Raw genomic sequence first — 19,298 nt, forward strand, 5'->3', positions numbered from 1 at the left:
TCCTTATCTTGAGCAAAATAAGCAAGCTGACATTTAGTACAATCTATATATTTTATTTCGAATATATACAAATGTAATTTATATCTTTTAGTTTGTCAAGAGATTTAAAGCACTGTTTTTGAAGAGTGCACATGTGCGTACGAGCTCTATTAAGAATGAGCCTATGATTGAATCTGAAAATAATACAAAATAACTGAGGCAAATGAGAAATAGTTCTCAGATGCCATGTCCGTAATTTATAGCAAAACATCTAGCATTAACTCAATCTCAAACAGATTCATTAAAATAAGTTATTACTCTACCACCTGTGTGACATCATTACCAACTTGGTTGAACGACAAATTTCCGACAATACAGTTTCAGGAAACAGTCATGACTAGCTAATTGATTTCTTCAATGATGCATCGTACTATGGTAGTTAAGCAGCGAGTTACATCATTGTTTCGTAGAAACAGACCCCTGTTTAGTTCCTGTCTCTATGAAGCCCCTCCCTCCATAAAGCATGATGTGCTCTGATTGGTCAGCTGGACCAGTGTGTTGTGATTGGTCAATCTCTTCGAGCAGGTTTCAGAAAGGTCACACCCCTTACCATTACCGCGATACTCTACACAGTACTAACGCAACTCAACCAGGCCTTTGCCCTTTGTTTTGCGTATGCCTTGGGCAGGAAATATTGAAATGAGGAATATTGTGACTTGTTCGTTCCCCGAAGAAAACTCAAGACATTTCAGTGAGTTCAGAAACAGCATGCACTGATCTAGAAAATATAGATTTTAACATTGAATTAAAATGTGATATTTTTAACCAAGCATTATTTAATATACAGTGTGTAAAATAATTATTATAATAATACATTTCAATTTTAATTCCAATAGCCTACAAGCATTGCCTAATATGAACAACGCCGCGATAAAAAGTCTCTAGACATCTAAGAATTAATGACTTTCATAATGTTGGAATGGTAACGAAAGTATCTCAAAGACAAAGTCTTCATTAATTGACAAAAAGACAAATTATAAAAGTTTAGCAGAAATGCTCAATGAACAGAAGAATCCTGGAGTCTCAACTAAAAACTCTAGAACATGCTTACATATCTGTCAGCACCTGGATTTTCCAGTGTTTGGTTTAAGGGCTGGAAAATTAGGTATCATCGATACAAAAATTTATTCCCAAGTGTATCGGGACATTTTAAAGGAGAATGTAAGGTTCCCTTTCGATACTTTACTCGTACTGCGTCGCTAGACTCCTTTTTATCAGAATTCTGAAACCTTTTTAATCATGCAGTGAAACTGCACGGCCATTGGTTCGTGCAGAGTAATAAAATGAACCAATGGCGAGGCAGCGGAGCTGCACGATTCAAGCCTTCTCGCTGTTGACCAGCAAAGCAGCGGATCCAGCCGAACACAGAAGTCGTCCCAGGCTATGCGACACTTCCTCCCCAAGCGTTCAAGTTCCCATAATGCTCCGAGTCGCCCCAGGACTGCGCCGACTCAGCATGCTGTAAAGCCTGCAGCCTCGACTGCTCAGCCTGCACCACAGCCTGAGCCTCGGCAGCGCTCATGTTCTGCAAAACGCCAGCCCTTCCCAAAGCGCCAGGGACCCCGGCCTAAGATAACGCTGGACCCAGCCCTCAGAAGTCATCCTGATCTGCCAGGAAGGAAGAGGAGGAGGCTATGTCACCCTCCAAAAAGCCTCATTTATGCCCCCTAGCACCCAGTTCAGTTCTCGGTGCAGGAGGCAGTGTGTTTGTTGCAGCCTCTGGGCCCATTCAGTTTCACTTTCCCATGCAAATAAACACTGTTATAGCGAACAAAATAAAACACAAACATACTCAAAAAAGAGAGCTCTTTTCCTCTTTCACTTACCATGAGCCCCAGACCCCTAGACAGCTGTCTGTCACTCGAACTAATAGAACCAGTGTCAGAATGGGTTTTGGGGATAATAAATCGAGGTTACTCTCTACAATTTGTTTTGAACCATCATTTACTACAATTTGTAGTTGTTTATACTAAATACAGCTTACCCAACATCTCAGATTGACATCGCTAGCTTCCATTACTACTAGCACAACACGCTAATTCGCTACTGCTAGCCTGTTAACGCGCCACCCGTGCGCTCAGCTGTTTTATTTATTTATTTTTCTCTCGCGCCTTTGAGTTAATAAAAGCTCAGGTAAGTAATAATCAGTCAACAAACACGGTGAGTAATGTCTTGTCCTGTTATTGTCACCTGCACTTCATGTCACATGTTTAGCATAGACTTCTCTGTTGGCAATGTAGGATTTATATGTGATAAATGTAAGGAGACAGTTAGGCTGACAGAGAAGATTTCAGAATTAGAGACACGCATCCAAACTTTAATTGAGGATAGTAAGAGTGCTAGAGCTTTAGATACTATTTTGGATGCGCATAGCATAGTGAACTCTTTACATGATTCGGTTCCAGCTGAAGTAGAGCCTGTGCAGCCGGGCAAATGGGTGACAGTGAGGGATCGCTCTAGTCGCGGATCAAAAAACCACTCTTCCGTTCCGATTACCACAACAAATCGATTTGCCCCGCTCAGTGAAACACCCACTGAGAATTCTGTTGATTGTGCCCTAGTAATTGGTGATTCGATCACACGGAACGTGAAAATAGAGACACCAGCGAACATAGTCACATGTTTGCCGGGAGCCAGAGCGCCTGACATCAAAGCAAATTTAAAAGTGCTGGCTAATGCTAATCGTAAATTCTCTAAGATCATTATTCATGTCGGCACTAATGATGTTCGACTCCGCCAGTCGGAGATCACCAAAATTAATATTAAAGAGGTGTGTGAACTTGCAAGTACGATGTCAGGCACTGTAATCTGCTCTGGCCCCCTTCCTGTTCGCAGGAGTGATGAGATAGTTAGTAGATTGTGTTCACTGAATCGCTGGCTGTCTGAGTGGTGTCCGTGTAATAATATAGAATTCATAGACAATTGGAAAAGTTTTTGGGGCAAACCTGACCTGTTGAAAAGAGATGGTATTCATCCCTCCTGGGATGGTGCTGCTCTTCTATCTAGTAATATGGCTCATAGTCTTAGAGCTCAAACATGACAAATTGGGCACCAGGTCAGGAAGCAGACAGACTGGCTAAACCAACCGTCTGCTAGCGGCCTCGCGTCACCCAGGTCAGATAAATCCCATCACATAGAGCCTCTTTCACCTAGCTATCATCATATAGAGACTGTGTCTGTTCCCCGATTTTGGAAATCCAAAAAATGTTTAAACCTATCTAAGGTTAAAAATTTAATTGATGTTCAACAAATAAAAAACAGCTATAATACAGATGAGCAAATGCTAAAGCTTGGGTTGCTGAATATTCGATCGCTTACTTCAAAAGCACTCATTGTTAATGATATGATTTCAGATAATAACCTAGATGTGCTGTGTTTGACAGAAACCTGGCTAAAACCAAGCGATTACATTACTTTAAATGAGTCCACCCCGCAAGACTACTGTTAGAAACATGAACCTCGTCTTAAACGCAAAGGGGGTGGTGTTGCTGTAATTTATAGTAATATTTTCAAAACCACTAAGAAATCAAGTTTCGAATATAATTCTTTTGAAGTGTTAGTGCTTAATGTAAAAATATATAGTATAAATGATAAATCACGTTTGAGATTTGTGCTGGCTACTGTATACAGGCCACCAGGGCACCATACAGACTTTATCAAAGAATTTGCGGACTTTCTATCAGAGTTAGTATTGGCTGCAGATAAAGTACTAATTGTTGGTGATTTTAATATACACATCGATAATGAAAAAGATGCATTGGGTTTGGCATTTAAAGACATTGTAAACTCAATTGGAGTTAGACAACACGTGTCAGGACCTACTCATCGTCGTAATCATACTCTAGATCTAATATTATCACATGGAATAGATGTTGATGCCGTTGAAATTCTGCAGCAGAGCGATGACATCTCAGATCATTATCTAGTCTCGTGTAAATTACGTTTAGCCAAGGATGCAAAGCCGACTCCGTGTTACAAATATGTTAGACCTATCACTTCTGCTACTAAAGATTGCTTTATTAATAATCTTCCTGATCAGTTTCATCATTTTAGCATCCCGGATAGCTTAGAAAAACTTGATATTGCAACAGAAACTTTTAACTCTCTCTTTTCCAGCACTTTAGACACTGTTGCTCCTTTGCGCTTAAAGAAGATTAAAGAAAATAATCCAACGCCGTGGTACAACGAGCACACTCAGGCCCTTAAGAGAGCAGCCAGAAAAATGGAGCGCAACTGGAAGAAAACAAAATTAGAGGTATTTCGCATTTCATGGAAAGAGAGCTCGATTGCTTACAGAGAGGCTTTAAAAGCTGCTAGATCTGCTTATTTTTCAAACCTATTAGAAGAAAATAAACATAATCCTAGGTATTTATTTGAAACAGTGGCTAAACTAACGAAAAAGAAAGCTTCAAACACAGAAGGTTCCAAGCAGCACAGCAGTAATGACTTTATGAACTTCTTCACTTATAAGATTGATAATATCAGGGATAAAATTATAACTATGCAACCGTCTACTACATTATCGCATCAGGCAGTGCATTGTAGTCTCCCTGAGGAAAAATTTTATTCATTCATTGCTATAGGAGAGGAAGAATTTACTAAACTCGTTAAATCATCTAAATCTACAACATGTATGTTAGACCCTATACCGACTAAGCTAATGAAAGAGATGCTTCCAGAGGTCATAGATCCTCTTCTTAATATCATTAATTCATCTCTGTCTCTAGGATACGTACCAAAAAACTTTAAGCTGGCTATGATTAAACCGCTTGTTAAAAAAATGCAACTTGATCCTTCAGAATTAGTCAATTACAGGCCGATCTCGAATCTACCTTTTCTGTCAAAGATACTAGAAAAGGCAGTATCTTCACAACTATGTTCCTTTCTAGAAAGAAATGATATCTGCGAGGATTTTCAGTCCGGATTTAGACCATACCATAGTACTGAGACTGCTCTCGTTAGAGTAACAAATGATTTGCTCTTATCATCCGATCGTGGTTGTGTCTCTCTATTAGTGTTACTCGATCTTAGTGCTGCGTTTGACACCATTGACCACAACATTCTTTTAAATAGACTAGAAAACTATGTTGGCATTAGTGGAATTGCACTAGCATGGTTTAAATCATACTTATCTGACCGTTATCAGTTTGTAGCAGTAAATGAAGAGATGTCTTATCGATCACAAGTTCAGTATGGCGTACCACAGGGCTCAGTACTAGGACCGCTGCTGTTCACTCTGTACATGCTACCATTAGGAGATATCATTAGGAAACATGGAATTAGCTTCCACTGTTATGCCGACGATACTCAGCTCTATATTTCTTCAAAACCTAACGAAACTTACCAATTCACTAAATTAACAGAATGCATAGCTGATATAAAAAATTGGATGACTCGTAATTTCCTACTTCTAAATTCTGAAAAAACAGAGATTCTAATTATTGGACAAAAAACTTCCTCACGTAATAACCTAGAATACTGTCTAACACTTGATGGCTGCTCTGTTAAGTCTTCGTCGTCGGTTAGGAACCTGGGTGTGCTCTTTGATACTAATCTTTCATTTGAAAGTCACGTGTCTAGTATCTGTAAAACCGCATTTTTCCATCTTAAAAATATATCTAAATTACGCCATATGCTCTCATTGACAAATGCGGAACAATTAGTCCATGCGTTCATGACCTCAAGGCTAGATTATTGTAATGCTCTACTGGGTGGTTGCCCTGCACGCTTAATAAACAAACTACAGCTAGTTCAAAACGCAGCAGCTCGAGTTCTTACCAGAACCAGGAAGTATGACCATATTAGCCCGGTTCTGTCAAAACTGCACTGGCTCCCTATTAAACATCGCATCAATTTTAAAATATTGCTGATTACTTACAAAGCACTAAATGGTTTAGCTCCGCAGTACTTGAGCGAGCTCTTAACGCATTATACTCCTTCACGTCTATTGCGATCTCAAAATTCCGGCCAGTTGATAATACCTAGAATATCTAAATCGACTGCTGGCGGTAGATCCTTTTCCTATTTAGCACCAAAACTTTGGAACAGCCTTCCTACCGTTGTCCGGGAAGCAGACACACTCTGTCAGTTCAAATCTAGATTAAAGACACATCTCTTTGACATAGCGTTCACATAATACATTATAGACTTCTACAATTCAATATTAGGCTGCATAGATTAGGTCAGCTGGAACCGGGAACACTTCCCATAAATCCTGATGTACTTGTTACATCATGAGAAGAATGGCATCTACGTTAATTTTAGTGTCTTTGTTTATCCCAAGGTTTTCTTGCAGCCTGCCGGATCCTGGCCGTTTCCAGATCTGATGAAGGACCTTCGCCTGGACCCGATGTCAACGCAGTGCTGAAGTGCCAACTAGTCTCTCCCTATGGAGGATCCCTTTCCCACTCTACAGATAACGCGTCGTCGGGAAAACTCAATTTGCGTATCTACCCCGAATTGATAAAATAAAATAAAATTCTGAATCAAAACTATAAGGAAACACCAGTAATTTGTTTAGGCTTGGTTTGCAGGGAATTCCAAACCTGCACACATATATTCAAACGCACATAACTATAGAACCCGTTCTTAATGCGCATCTGAACGCCATCAGCGTTTCTCACAGGTTCGCGTTTAAAGTCTGTGTAGAGAGAATGGTGTCGTCTTGGCGGCCCTAATTTAAAAACAAATGATCGTTGCGACGGAAGCGAATCAATCAAAACTAACTTTAGCTGGAAAATAACTTTATTAAAGAACCGCTATAAAGCCAAAACAATCTTACGTTAAATTATACATTTATCTCTGTAAAGCTGCTTTGAGACAATCTACATTGTTAAAAGCGCTATATAAATGAAAATGACTTGACTTGACTTGACTACAATTTGCTCGCAAAACCCCGCGTCTCAGCGCCGAGGTTCCCACCTCGGTAAGGAGCAACGAAGCTCTTGTCCTCCGCAACGAGGTGATGAATTTACGGGCGAAAGGAGCTGTAAAAACGGTCCCGCCAGCACTGAACGAGTAAGGCTTTTACAGCCGTTACTTCCTCGTCCCCAAGAAAGATGGCGGTCTCAGACCCATCTTAGACCTCAGGTGCCTGAATCGCGCCCTTATGAAATGGATGGTCAGGATGATTACTTTGAAGCAGATCCTCTCGCAAATATGCCCAGGGGACTGGTTCTTCTCTCTGGACCTGAAAGACGCATACTTTCACATCCAGATAGCCCCCCCATCACAGGCGATTCTTGAGATTTGCCTTCAAGGGAGTGGCATATCAGTATACGGTCCTCCCGTTCGTTCTGTCCGTGGCTCCTCGCACTTTCACGAAGTGCATGGATGCGGCCCTCTCCCCTCTGAGACAGATGGGAATCCGCATTCTGAACCATCTTGACGACTGGCTCGTTTTGGCCCAGTCGGAGGTGGAGTACACATCAACTGCCTGGAAATGCTGGCAGTCTGTTGAGCCTTTCAGACTTTCCTACCAGACCTGAAGGGACACCACGTCTTGCTCCGATTGGACAGCATGACAGTGGTATCTTACATAAATCATATGTCTAGTATTATCTTACATAAATCATATGTCATAATAGTATTCCCTATTATGTCTTGGTTCCTCTAGGCTCTGCTAGGGCTTAAGGCCAAGTATATCATTATAGTTGTTCTGCAGCCACAGCGTGATTGTATTGGTTCCCCATAACAGCGTCTAGCAACCCAGTAAGAGTAAAGTATCGAAAGTGAACGTACTTGGTTACTTACGTAGCTTCGGTTCCCTGAGATACAGGAACGAGTACTGCGTTTCAGGCCGTGCTATATTGCTGCACGACTCTCAGTTCAACGCTTCAGTCGAATTTAATCAGAGTATCCTATGCCAGATCACCTGCTTTTATAGCCAGATGCCACGCCCATCTCTGCCATAGGCTCGTGCAGCTCCGCTGCCTCGCCATTGGTTTGTTGTATTACTCTGTACGAACCAATGGCTGTGCAGTTTCACTGCGCGATTAAAAAGGCTTCAGAATTCGGAGAAAAAGTAGATTTCCCCACAACAGCGTCTAGCGTCGCAGTATTCGTTCCCATATCTCAGGGAACGGAGGTTACATAAGTAACCGAGTAGGTTATCTCTGAAGTTCAGCATTAGTTGGGTGAACAGTGACCCAAAGCACAGGAGAACATCATACAGAATGGCTTTACCAGAAGAAAATACACCTTCTGGAAGTGACCAGTTCTGACCTCACTTTAGCATGATACTTTAGCATGATTTCACGACGGTGGTTCACACCAGACATTCCTAAAATATTGCTGAACTTGTGCTGCAAAACCCCTCCTGACTGATGTTCAGATCCGATCCTCTATTACAGGAAACCTTTGAGGAAGTCATTGCTGCCAAAGGAGGGTCAACCAGTAATGAAATACTTCACATACTTTTTCCATCCTGCACTATGAATGATTTACACATTGTATTCAACAAGAACAGCTACTGCATTGTTGTTTGTTTGTTATTTGTTTAAGCAAACTGTGTTTGAAGGTCAGATCAAACATTGACCAATGCATTGAGGCGGACAAATTTTTATCCGATAATACAATTTACAGAATAAATCGCTTGATGAGCAAAAATAAATAAATAACAATAATAATAATAATAATAATAATTTGTCTTAGCAGTGGATGTGATTGAATAAATGGACTAAACATTGACCAATTTCATTGTATAGCATCTAAAATGTTGGTTTAGTAATTCTGAAATCCCTGAGCCAAAGTCAGTCATCAAAATTATTTGGTATTATTACTTCTCAGGTCTGTCTCACATGGTTGCGTTCACAAACACCAGCCATCCGAACCCAAGATAACGTAACAGCATTTATTGCTTTTTGTATGCTTTGAGGCGCAAGACATTTATGATGTATGAAAAAAAAAACAGCACAGCATCTTCCCCAAATTGCAGCAACTTGCAACTTACACTTTTATTAAAATATTATATAATATAATATATTATATAATATATATAATAAATTTAATCTAATTTATTACGAGAATGAAGAAAAAAATACCTAATTAAAAACCTTTTTTTTTTACAAATGAAACACACATATACATATACATTATATATATATATATATATATATATATATATATATATATATATATATATATATATATATATACACACACATACATACACACACACACACACACACATATATATATATAATTAACTGATATGTTAACTAAAAATTAACTGATATGTTAGTGAACACACACACTGGATTTGGCACAGGTTTTACCCCGGATGCCCTTGCTGACGCACTCACTTTCACACACACTCCTACGGCCAATTTGACATATCCAATCCACCTAACCTGCATGTCTTTGGACTGTGGGGGAACCCGGAGCACCCGGAGGAAAACCCAAGCCGACACAGGGAGAACAGGGCATGCAAACTCCACACAGAAAAGACTTCTGGCTCAGAACCGGGACTTGAACCAGGGACCAGGTTAGGTGGATTGGATACGCCAAATTGTCGTAGGAGTGTGAATGTGTCCCAGCACTCTCAGTGCTAGGTTGTGTCAGGAAGGGCATCCGGTGTAAAACCTGTGCCAAATCAAATGTGTGAGTGAAGCGGACCCTGAAAATTAGCAGGAATAATGCTAGGAAGATGGATGGATAATGAAATTAACAGAAAATAAGAAACTATTTTTAATTGTTAGTTCATGTTAACTAGTTAACAAATGCTAACAACCTGGTTGTAAAGTGTTATCGATTTCTACCTTAATCATGGGCCCTTGTTTTTTTTTTTTTTACATTGAGTCTCATGCAGAAATTCATGGGTTTATATACATTCCCTGCAACTTTTTTATTTTTATTTGTAAAGATTCCTATTAGCCCATAATTCATCAACATTAAGAATCTAAATCTCATCTATGTTCCCTAACCAAGGTCATATCTGCTGCAATCATTTCAAGTGACTAAAATAGTTATGCGAGGATGCCGACTAACCAATGAATAAATGTGGCACAAAACTGCCCAGCCCCCAGAGTCATATAAATGTCTACAATAATGAAATATTCTGATGAAACGCAAAGATCAGGCTCAACTCAAGGGACAACACAAAAATGATACAATGAAGAGATACAATGGAAGAGGTCAGGAAGTCACAGCGCTAGAAATATAACCCGGTTGTCTCACATTTGGAGATAACAATATTTCAGACATTGTATAACAATACACTGGAGTTGTGTCCGGTTTAAAGGATTAGCTGATTCTTTCATGTCCTCTGGCAGGAGGACAACCAAAGATTGTGGACTTCCATCATTTTCCAGTAGTCCACTAGTCCCTCAAGACTCTGTAATCCTTTTCACCATGACCATCAGATTGACAATGCTATTCATCTGCTGTTCTCTCTCTCAACATACGCCCAGGAACACATATATCTGCCATTGACTTAAGGAAACTGGAGTTGTCCATGTGTTGACATGATTTGGAAACGGAGCTCTTTGTATTTAGCTGGATTAAAGGAGATCTACAGGAACACTTCAACAAAGATGGAGCTGGTTCTTTGTAGCTTTGCCACTGTCACCGCCATCCACTTAGCCTCATGCTGGGATTGGCATCACAACAATGAGCACAAAGAGCTATTGACAGATAGTGAGTATCAGCACACTATGGTACATTAAAGGAAACAACATGAAATCAGATCTGACCTATTTACTTCATACATGTTCCTGATGTATTTACGCACACGTCAATGCACTTTATTAATAAATAAATAAAAAATAATCTAGGAATGCACAATATGTCTACCATATAGGCTAAGTTATACAATATCGACCATTGAAGATTACTTGTAAAAAAAAAAATGTTTTAATAAATTGTATATTTAATTGTGCATGCTTATTTCTGCCTATTTTTTTTCATTTAGATTGATTTTGCTGTCATTAATAACACTGTTAATCTTTAGTAAATCTCAAAATTAATATACATTTTTATACCGTACATAAAAAAAAAAAAAAAAAAAAAAACACGTCCCATCCGGGTTCGTCACTTATTGGGGTCCACTGGCAACATTTCCATGGTGGTCTGTCTTATTTGTAGCGTGTTTCTGTATTTGGCTGTGTTGTGAGTATTTGGACCACACATGTGTTGTGAAACTGATGAAGGTGTTTTCTTAATTTGCGGGTGTTTTCTTCAGCGTGTTGAGCTCTCTCGGCCACCGTAGATTTATTCATAAAAGTCAAACCAAAACACAAGTAAAACAGGAACAGAAACACCAAACACAATAATGATGAGAACAGACCATGAACTGAAAGAAGCATGTAGCTTAAATAGAACAAACCAATCAATAAAACTAATAACAGGTGTGCAAATTAATCAAACAATGAAAAACCATAGAAACGAACTGAAAACTAGGACACAACTAAAATACGTACGTAACAAACCCACCCTAATCAAACAAATCTAGATGATCCCTTACAATTTAGCATTTATTATTTTTTTATTCAGTCTTAGTTATTTTAGTACAAGTTAAACTAAATGAAAATAAGAAATGTTTTTTTTTTGTTAAAGTTCATTTTATTTCAAGGTGCAACGAAAATGCATCACTCTGATAACTGACATTTCAGCCTTTGCTTCAGGAAACTAATTAGCACAAGACAAATGCTTTGTCAGGTAGGAAAAAAAATGCAATTAATTTCTGATTATTAATAATATTCCACCGTTTATTATTGTAAGGGGTTATTAAATGAGGATTTGTTAAGTTTGTAGTTAATAGTTCAAGAAAAAGAAACACTAATAAATAAAAAGCTTTTTACTAAGGAAAATGTGGCGCTTGCCCCTGTACAACTTGCCATCATCTTGCCAGAACGTAGACCCCTAACCCAAGTGTCTATGGTCTATAACATGCTTTTTGTGTCCTGAGACAACAGCATCTGAACATTTTCTATCCATTATAAGCAAATGTCCTCATTTTGGTCACATTTACAAATCACCACTTACTAGAGCTGCACAATTAATTGTTAGAAGATTGAGTAAGAGAGTAAGCCACCTATTGAAATAAACTTGACACGTCAAATAAAAATTGTATCAATTACAACGTTACACCAGTAGGTGGCAACAAGTGACTACTAAAAAATGAATGAATCATTCATTCAAGAAATTCGTTAAAAAAATGCTGATTCTTCCAGTAAAGTAGCGTCTTTGAGCGAGTCATTGAATCATTCATTCAAACTGATTTTTATTTCAAAATAATTCTAATTAATAAAAAATGTTAAAGAGACTGCAGCAATAAACATTTTGTCAGAACCTCTAGTATATTGTTATTTTGTTTCGTTGTCTGTTCAAAATCGTGGGAGACCAACAAAAAAAAAAAATCGTGATTCTCTTTTTTCCCAAATTCCTGTTACTATACCATTTACATATTAAAGGGGTCATCGGATGCCCATTTTCCACAAGTTGGTATGATTCTTTAGGGTCTTCATGTAAAGTTTGTAACATACTTCGGTTAAAATTCCTCAACGGTTGTGTAAAACAACTCTCAAAAACAGCTCTGTTCACAGCGACCCATTTCGGGGCATGTCTCTTTAAATGATAATGAGCAACCGCTCACCCCACCCCTTTCTTCCATAGGGGGTGTCGACACAAGACACACAGAGTCCTGCTTTGGCAACCTGCCTTGGTGGACAGCATACAAATGGCTGAGGGCAGAAATATGCTAATACGGGACAGTTCGTCAGCGGTCATGGGCGGAGTATGAGCAATACAACATCATATTGCTCTGAAAATCCAAAATTGATTATTGAGAGTGTTTAGACTTTTTGAGGATTAAAAAAAAAAAGGAGTGAATGGATTTTTTTCATTGTATGGTGGTTGTGTCCACACACTGCAAAGACACATTTATATGCAAACACCATATAAAAGTGAATTTTGCATCTGATGACCCCTTTAAACGAAAAGAAACATTTCTGACTTTTAACCAATTTTTTTACAACATTGCTTTATTCCATTTCTACTGTTTGCGGTCTCATTAGTTAACGTTAGTTAATGCATTCACTAACATGAACTAACAACGAGCATCACGTTTATTTCAGTATTTATTCATCTTTGTTAACTGTTCATTGTTAGTTATGTCTCAGGTCCATTAAATAACATTAACAAATACAACTTTTGATTTTAATGATGTATTAGTAAAGGTTGGTAAACATCAACTAAGATTAAGAAATATTTTTTTTATTGTTGGTTCTAAAACATTGTTGTAAATTGTTACCATGTTTTATTTGGTTACAAACCCCTCAAACAGGGTTAATAGATTATAAGTGAGGAGAAAAAGTTAAAGCACAAATGAAGAGAAAAAGTGGAATCCAGTGGAATGAATAAATATGTGGAATGTTAAATAATCAAATATCGCTGATTAAATCACATCAACGGATCACAAGAGTCAGGCATCTATTGTCTTTTTAACATGGCGAGAGCAGAAGAAAAAGACAAAGCAGCAACTCGCTGCACAATGTTTTAATGACCGTCAAAGAGACATAAATGACTATTTGCAGCAGAACCTTGTTTAATATTAAACACATAGTTGAAAGTGGATAACAAAAGCACATTTGCATTCATTCTTTCTTTAAATGTGGTCAAAATCCCTCCCAGACCACCTCCAAATGTGGTTTCATGAATAGTGTGTGTGTAATGTTACTACTTCAAATGTCTAACCCAAATCCCGAACCCTAATTAAGAGCAATATTAATAGTGATTCGTGCCATACTAAACACAACTAATGAATAAAAAAACAGTTCCAGATGACTGGATACTTTATGGAGAAGAGGCTAAACTCATTAGTAATATGAAGTTCTGCATTCACCATCTTTCCTTCTACCATCTCCCCCCCATCCCCTCCCTCCTCTCCCTCCTCTCCCTCCTCTACCCCCCAACCCACACACACACACACACACACTCTCTCTCTCTCTCTCTGAACCTGGAATGCAGAAATAGGCCCCAAGTCCTGCGCCTTCATGTAAATCTATGGAAAGTTTGAAGCACAGAGGAGTTAATATTCCAGCATGTGTTCTGGCAGCCCTCCCCTGCTGCTCTGAAAGGCCGACCTTTGACCTCTTAGCCATTCTGATCCAGACTAGTGCTCTTGACCCCCAAGCCACCCTGACGAGAACACGGTGACAGAATCAGACCTTCAAGGGTGTGTGTATGTTCTGTCATCGGATAATAAACACTCTTCTTTTTGCTTTCCTCAAAGCACTCGAATCTCCCACCGAGAGGGAAAGAGTGACTGAGCAGGGCCTTTCACCTTTAAAGGTCATGGAATAGAAGACCCCCATCAGATGAAATCAAGGGCACACGCGGCTGAAAGACAGCGACTTCAGGGAACGCTGCAAACAGAAGAAAGAAACTGTTTTGGTGCACTTCTGTGAACAGTCAGTGTCAAAAACAGCCAGTTAGGGGAGTTACAAAGGCAAATAAGAAAGTTCCTAGAAAATGTATTGTTTGTATTCATGTTGGTTTCAAATGTTTTTGTAAAACATTTTAAATATATATATAAAAAACGACTAAACAAAATATCATGTGGTGTAACCAAATTAAAAGTAATGATATTTCCTTATACCTTGAATACAAGAGTTTTTAAATTTGAAAAAGTTTTTTTGTTGTTGTTGTTGTTGTTTCATTACAAATGTCATTACTTCTTAAATATCATTACATTTCTGGGAGTATCAGATTTTTTTAGCCCAACACACTATGAAATATAAATGTGCCATTTAAAAAAGATTGGAAATAATGGCACAGAAAAGTGAAGCAAGATCTGAGCAAATCTCTAACATTATTTGTTTACATTAGATAACAGTGCAATGAAATTCATATATTTTTCAAATGTGGCTTCATCACACCATTTTCACACAGTATATTGTAATTTTACAGACGAACTCTAATGGTGTGTGCACACCAAAAGCGAATTTAATTATTTGCGCGAGTAGCCTAGATTACATTCAAGGTCAATGCAAAGACGCGAACAGACACGCAATAGCGACGCAAATGACGCGAATTGGGCAGCGCGATTGCTGCGAACACACAATATTCGCCTCAATCGCCTTGTCTTCCACGCAAGTTGAAATTTGCATGGCGCATTATCGCGCAAGCCAATCAGCGAAGAGCTTATTGACACGTCCGGTTGTATCAGAAAATGGAGGAGAGCATTATTTTAGCCACTCCGAAACTTCTTATTCATACAGAGACCGGAGAAAAAAGGAGATAGCTTGGAGAAAAGTAAGCGAGGAAGTTTGAATTTACGGCGTATTTGGTTCCTTGCCACAACAGCAATAGCAGTTCTCTCCAACATGGTTGATCACAGAAAAAAAATGGCAAGAAGAAATGTTGTTGTTGTTTTTGTTGATGTGTGTGGAGACACTCAAAAAGTAATCCCGCGAGAGCGAGTAACGCGATGTGAATATTCGCTTTGCTTTTGGTGTGCCACACATATAGCAGACATTCTGAAAGCAATGTTTGTTTTGTTTTGAGCTTGATTCATGCCCCACCCTGTCTAGATCTGCTAGGGGCTTCTCCCTACTTTCCTAGCAGCAGCTCGCATTCTATTGGCTGTATTTATGTGCATGTCTCGACAGTAGCCTTCACTCATGCAGTAGCAGCGTAGGTCTAAGCCTATGTACATTCCATTCTTATCAATAAATGCTGTTTAAATATATTCTGAGAGTTGTCATGATTGAAATATTGGATCTCGATATTATAATGTGTTCATTAATGACCACTTTACAGCCAGGGTTAAACAGACCTAATACATTCATGATGAACAAGAGATCTGTCCCAACTCAAAGCTGCATAACGCATGGCATTGCCATCACGAACATCCAATGGCTGAAAGCCACACACAGGATCTGTGCCTATTCAATTATACATGAAGCAAACAGAATCAAATCAATTAGGTATTGCTGTGGCATGAATGAAAGGTGCATAATTGATGCCAGCTCTCCTGCATTATACATATCTGTCTGCAAATCTCCACGTACAGCTTCCGAGAGGGAGTCAAAGAGCACTGAGGCCGCATTTCACCACATTATTCACTTAATCTATTCATTTGCATTGGCATGAGCTAGACTTGGAGACTGATCTTCAGCTGAAAAGGATCTCTAAAGGTTTCAGTTTAGCCATTAAGTAAGAAGGCCACAGATACCACAGCATTGAAAATAGCTGGATTTTCCCATCGATGTCAAGATATCAGTTGGATCCGCTCATATTGTGGCAAGAAAACTTGACACTGGAAAAACGGTTTCTGGAGGAACTACTCGAATGGGCATGAGAGTGTTAGATGAGGTGAGAGGGAGAGATTTTGGGGAGATTTCTCATTTTTCTCTTTATATTCTCAGGGCATCTAGACAGATGGCAGACATTAAAAGGAAGAGCCATGTGACGTCTCTCAACCGCACCGCTGAGATAGAGGTAATTAAAATACATTTAATCAAGTTAGTCTAATGAAAAATGCAGCTGGACACCCGGTTCCACCTTCTGCTCCCACTCTCACACCTTTATACACTCAACTTTGGCCACTATTTACCAGAAAATTACACTCAAAATAAGGCGATTTTTTTTTTTTTTTTGCATATAAAGTAGGACTGGGTAACATTAACTACCCCATGACACAACACGCATCACAATATATCATGATTCAAAACATCTGCCAACCGTTCGCATCAACACTCAAAGACTAGCAGCTGAATGCTACATCACCTGATTTAAAACCTGATAATATTAATGAGCCAGGAATTACAGTATGTTTTTTTTTTTAACCTGGCAAAGTTATTGCAATTTGAATGAGAATGATTAATAAAAGCTTAAAATTCATGGAAATGTCCTCAATTAATCAGTTTTTCTCATAAATCTCATCTAATTTTTCCTCATGCAGAGTAAAACTTGCTGACAATCAACAGTGTCTCTAATTGGTGAGTCAGACGTTTTTATTCTTGCACATTAATTGGTCAAAATTATTCACAAATCAGGCTAAATGATTCATCGGGGAAATCAAGGCAAGTATATATAAACCTATATATTTAAAACATGAATATAAACTGAAGTGTTCTTAATTGATTACTGTAGTCAGACACAGAAGGACTGGAGGAGTGCGACAGGTTTATCGTAATAGGCATTTGTGGTGATTGCTTTGCTTGACTCACAAACAGTCTTAGGGTAAGTTAACAATGTAAAAAACAACAACAAAAAAACGCCTTTTTCAGCTACTGATGACAACATTGTCAAAACGATCCCGTTCGCACGGTTCCACGAAAACAACTAAAAACGCTGTATTCTGCTGCCAGGCCAGTAGGTGGCGATGTCACTTTGTAAAGAAACACTACGAGCCTATAGACCTTATGCACCAGAGAAACAAGGGCGCCGCCATCTTTGGAAAATTGTCTTTTAACTTCCGTTTTGCGGTCGCTCTGTATATTTATATGGCATTTCTGTCCAGGAGTAATTAGCTTTTTAAGTGGATTTACTTAATGTAAAGTTAACGAAAGTTATCATGAGGACTGTAATGTTTAAAGCAGATGACTTAACAAATGTAAATCGACCGGGAAGATTTTAAAACGAGCCGTTCATTAATAAACACGCAAAACGCTGTGAAAATACAGACCGGAGGTCAAAAGACAATGAGCGCAGCGCTGAAAAGGGGCGGAGCTACATAAGGTCTATAGACTCACACGTAATACGGATGAGCATGACGTCACCGTTTTCACAAATTTGCGTTTTTGTACTTTTCACAATATCAGTATGGTTTTCAAAAACCTGCACTTTGAAACACGTTTTTAAAAATGTGCATTTTCAGGCCCCCAAAACGCTGTTGTGGTGTAAATGAACGACCAAACCACATAAAATATTTTCAGTTTTTAGTTAAAAACGGTGCTGTGTAAACGGCCCCTAAATGATTCATTAGTGGATTAGTTTGAATTTGAATGATTTTAATCATCCATATCCAGAATTGGATGGGGGGCTAGGGGGACCATGGAAATTCACTGGTTAAAAAGTGTGGGAAAACACTAAACACAATAACCTTGAAATCTGTTTAGTTGAATGGAAAAATGTTTCAAAATCCCTCCGGGACCATGTCCTAATATTTAGCCTACATATAGGCTAAATCTACATATTTAAAATATATCCATAAACTAAAGTGTTATTTATTTGTTACTGTATTAAAATATACAGAGCATACTGTATTAACATTATTAACATAATAGGCTGTTGTGGTATTGCTTGAATAACGGGACCAACAAAACACCCCAAAAAAAAGTAAATAAGTTGCTGGGGTGTTTTTATTAATAGCCTACCATTATGCTTTTCTACAGTACATAAGCAAGGCCATCATTTATTATGACATTTCAGCATTTGACCCAGGTTTTCACTCTTGCCTTAACATGTCTGAATGTATGTGATGATTTTCATTAAAGCCGCTGCTTCGCATTGAGCTGAGCAGGACATAGCCTACTTTCCAAGCATCACATGCGGCTGATTTGCATGACGCTGTCACAAAATAAAGAGCAATATGTTTACATTCGCCAGACGTGCTGACATAATGAGTGACACAAACCATCTATCAACACAATACATTTACATAAACACAACATGCGTGTTATTAAGCACGAATTTAAAGAGACCGTGATCACACCACCGAAATGACATCTCACAGCGTCCACACAGAACACATGTACTCACCTTCCGTGTCGATGATGCAGACGCTGACTGTGTGGGGGATTGTGGGAAGCGTAGTTTTTAAGCAGCCGCGGCCGCGCTGTCCAAAAGCGCCACAAAACTACATTTCCCAGTATTTGTAGTTGCTGTCATACACATTCACGGTGTGCCATGTAAAGCATAATGGCATATTATAGTTCTATTGTTAAGTTATTTTACATAATTTCAGTCCTGCTGTAATATAAAAAATAAAAAAAATAAAACAGTTATATTTCACGAATTATTGTGGTTGAGAATAAAATAAAGTGGAATGCAACAATAAAAATATCATCAGATGCATAGCCATATCTCACATCAAAACATAATGAGCAGGTATAGGACTCATATAATGCTATGTAACTCAGCTTTTTTGGCAGGTAATTTAACATCCCTAAGCATTATTACAAATCATCAATTTTATCCTCTATATATAGCCTATATATATTCACCTACCTATAAAGAACCTTAGGTGCTCATATGATAGTGATTCACTCTCTGTATCTCATTTCTGATCGGTTAAAAAAACGATGGTGTTACAA

At 38.6% G+C, this 19,298-nt stretch overlaps 1 protein-coding gene across 2 annotated transcripts in view; it reads right to left on the reverse strand.

Moving 5' to 3' along the window:
• The window catches only part of fhit (fragile histidine triad diadenosine triphosphatase), a 346,802-nt gene extending 328,022 nt beyond the window's left edge, over window positions 1-18,780 (reverse strand). For both annotated transcript variants that reach the window (XM_084395270.1, XM_084395268.1), the window contains exon 1: window positions 18,745-18,780. The gene's annotated coding sequence lies outside the window, so the exon portion shown is untranslated. The remainder of the gene's footprint in view (window positions 1-18,744) is intronic.
• Between the last annotated feature and the right edge of the window lie 518 nt (window positions 18,781-19,298).

This window comes from Rutilus rutilus (genome assembly GCF_951802725.1).
Source record: "Rutilus rutilus genome assembly, chromosome: 22".
NCBI classification, from domain to species: domain Eukaryota; kingdom Metazoa; phylum Chordata; class Actinopteri; order Cypriniformes; family Leuciscidae; genus Rutilus; species Rutilus rutilus.